The sequence below is a fragment of the Nannospalax galili genome, unplaced genomic scaffold, assembly GCF_000622305.1.
Source record: "Nannospalax galili isolate Female #2095 unplaced genomic scaffold, S.galili_v1.0 scaffold1871, whole genome shotgun sequence".
Lineage (NCBI taxonomy): Eukaryota > Metazoa > Chordata > Mammalia > Rodentia > Spalacidae > Nannospalax > Nannospalax galili.
The window spans coordinates 4,908-8,560 of record NW_008330293.1 but is presented as its reverse complement, the minus strand read 5'-3'; the positions used below and the strand labels follow the sequence as shown (position 1 = coordinate 8,560).

Sequence of the window (3,653 nt, the reverse complement as noted above, 5' to 3'; positions counted from 1 at the left end):
TGCTGGGATTTGAGCCCAGATCTTCTGCAAGAACAGTCAGTGTGCTTAACCACTGAGCCATCTCTCCAGCCCCTGAGCCTCTTTTTTAAGTACTTTGTATCTTATTTTCCATGCCCCCAGCTTAGTAAACTGTATTCTATCACAGATCTCTGGTTCCAGTTCCTTTGGTCCTAAAATGCTGTTTAGATAGAAGGTGTTGGTGACAGAATACCTAAACTGGGTTCTTTATACAGAAGATATAGACTACACTCAAAGTTGGGGAGTTCAAAGAGTACACATAGTGTTAGCATGTGCTAAGCTCTATTGAGGGCCTCTGACTACATTACAGAATGGCAGGTGGGAGCATGTGCCAGGGAGAGTGAGACGGAAGCATAGAGGAGAATCAGTCAACATGGCCAACTTCCTTTATAATAACCTGTTCCTGGGAACTAGTCCAGTCCCACAAGAGCTACATTAATCTTTTTTTGAGGGTAGTGCCTGCTTGACCTAATTATTTCCCATCGGGTCCAATTTGAAAGGTTATACCATCTCTGTACCACTACACAGGGCTCTAGCTTCCAGCACATGAACCTCTGGGGGCAAATTCAGAGCACATCCAGACCAAACCAGGTATGCTTGCTGTCAGTGGGTGACTGTCAGTGTTTCCAGGGGCCCTCATGGGGCAGAGGTGGACATCACATACTAACATGCACATAAACCTGTGGCCATAGTGAGTTAGTCCAGCCAAACACTATTGTATGGTTTATTATGGCCTTCCCTTTTACTTATTTGTAACTTATTTTAACAGTGGGAGACTTAATAACAAAATGATTAATTGGATAGATAATTGTGGATAATTATCTATAGTATATTTCCTTGCCTACTTCTAATACCCATGCGGGATAATTTGACAAAGTATAGTATAATTAGCCAGGAACCGCTTGTGATGCCAAAAAGTAAGAAAGTGTTTTGGTTTTGTTTTAGGTTTTTTTTTTTCCCCCAGGGGACTAAGGTTATAGCTCAGTAGTAGTATAGCCCTTAACTAGAGAACCTGAGGTCCTGTGTTTATTCCCCAGCAACACACACACAGGGGAGGTGGGGGTGGGGGGGGGAGAGAGAGAGAGAGAGAGAGAGAGAAATTTGAGGCTCAACAAACCTGTGAGAAATTATTAGTGAGTATAGCATTTGTTGGCAGCTCTTTTTGACTTTAACCTTGAAGTATCCAGTCATGACACTGTTAGCATAGGTTAGCTCTCCCCCTCCCACTTCCCTCAGTGTTTTGTTCAGACAGGTTGATTTGCTGGTATGTTCCTCCATTTTGGGTTCTCCTACATCTTGGGTGCATGCATGTGTGCGTGCGTGTTTAGGAAAATATATACAGCATTACTATGACTGGTGTGTTGCACGTTGCATAGGTGTGTATGCCATGGCTCACATGTAGAAGTCATTAGACAGCTTTGTGGAGTCCGATTTCTCCTTCACCTTTATATAGATTCCAGGGATCAAACTCAGGTCAGGCTTGTGTAGCAGGTGCCTTTACCCACTGAGCCATCTTTCCAGCCCTATTACTATGATTTTGCAATGAGATTTAGATTAAAAACTGATACTTAGAATCACTCTCTTATTCCCAGTCTTTCTTTTGAGGCAGGGTTCACATAACCTTGGCTAGCCTTGAACTCGCAGTAACAGCAGTACTCCTACTTCAGCTTCCCCTCCCAAACGCACGCGCACGCACACACACACACACACACACACACACACACACACCGAGGGACACTCCCGGCTGTGGGGCTGCTCCCAGGGCAGCCCCGGCAGCTGCTGAGGTAGTAGTGAAAAATTCAGGGTGGGTCTGAGAAAACTTCTCTCAGAAAGAGGATGGTGAAACCCATTTAAGTGTCCCCCTCTGCATCCCGTGGTCCAGTCAGCAGGCTCTGGAGGATAGAGATTTTCACTGCGGACTCCCCAGGGCTCATTCTGGACTGAAATCAGGGGCTTTACATCCATGATGCTGTCTCTTGTCCTTCAGGCTAAAAAACAGCCCCAGAAGCCCTGCGAAATGAAGAAAACATTTTGGGGTGAAGGGCAGGGGGTGGAACCCAAGCACTGGAGGGAAGGGGCGGTCACTCCGCAACTCTGGAAAGCATATTTACTCTCCAAAGGCAGGAGGAACCACCCAGCCACAGCAACCCCACCCTCCAGCTTCAACCCAGACCACGGGGAAGAGCTGCAGCTCAAAATCCCACTCACAGGTTCCTTGATGAATCACACTGATCCGTCATGGATCCTTCACGTGGGAAGTGGACACTCGCGTTCATAGCCTTCAAACCTTTGAGAGAAACTGGAATTGAGGCGGCGGGGTTGGGAAGTCCACTCACTAGCCCTTTACGGAAGTTTCAGCCAGATGTAGTGATGGCCAGAAATCTGAGCCACTAGAGGACTGTGCTAGAAACTAAAACTAGGACCAACCAGGGCAGTCCAAGAAACCTGACAGCACAGCGGCAACTGTTTGTGATGCCTTAGTGAGCCCTTGGGTGAAGAGCCTGCAGGCCCTTCTTGGTCCCAGAGCTGGTGATTGGATTCCAGAAAGGAAAAGACCCTGGGTCCCATTTTCATCCCCACGCCTTGCTGTCTCCTCTGCGGGCCAAAGACCCTGTCCAGCCCCTGCCCCAAGTCCAAACTCCAAAGTGGAGACGGATATCCTGCCCCACCCGCTGGTCCCCTGCCCCTCCTTCCCTACCTGTTGAACCCCGGGCTCTGCCTGGACCCCGAGGGGCTGGCTGGAGCTGCAGCTGCGTCCGCAGGGTTGCGGGTGGGGCCGGCGACCGCGCGGGGCTCCTCGGGTGCGCAGTCCCAGCAGCCGCAAAGGAGACCGCGGAAGGCGCCTCGGAAGTCCGGACTGCCGCAGTAGATGAGAGGGTTGAAGGTGGAGTTGGCGTAGCCCAGCCAGTTCAGGGCGGTGAAGAACCCGCTGGGAACTAGAGAGGGTCCCCCAAGGGCGCGCAGCACGTTAGCCAGAAAGAAGGGCAGCCAGCAGAGAGAGAAGATGCCCATGATGAGACCCAGGGTGCGCAGGGCGCGGTGCTCCCGGAGCGGCCGGAGGCGCGCTGGCTGCGGGTCTCAGGCGGCTGCGTCCACTGGAGCGCACGTCTCCGCTGTGGTCGCCGAGCGCGGCGCGGGCGGCGGGGACTCCTCCGGCGGGAAGCGGCCGAGCTCGCGGCGCAGCAGGCGCAGCTGGCGCTTGGCCACGACGAAAACCCGCGCGTAGACGAAGAGCATGACGACCAGAGGAAGGTAGAAGGAGACCGAGGAGGAGAGCAGCGCGTAGGGCATATTGGTGGCGAAGGTACAGCAGCGCGGATTGGAGTGGCACCGCTGCGCCTCGGCGTCGGCCCCCACGCGCCACCACTGGCTCATGATGGGCGCAAAGGACACGGCGGCGGACACGACCCACACCAGGACCACCGCTGCCCGGGTGCGGCGCTTCGTGACCAGCGAGCCGTAACGCAGAGGATTGGTTACAGCCAGGTAGCGTTCCACCGCCAGGGCGCACAGGGTTTCGATGCTGGCGGTTACACAGAGCACGTCCACCGAAGTCCACAGCTCGCAGCCAGTCGCGCCCAAGGGCCAGTGGCCGGTGAGCGCCAAAGTGGCCCCTGGCGGCATTACGAGGAGTC

General features: G+C 53.2%; 1 pseudogene; it reads right to left on the bottom strand.

Annotated features, from left to right (window-relative positions):
- Positions 1–2,712: 2,712 nt before the first annotated feature.
- LOC103742288 lies at positions 2,713–3,648 on the bottom strand (annotated as a pseudogene).
- Between the last annotated feature and the right edge of the window lie 5 nt (positions 3,649–3,653).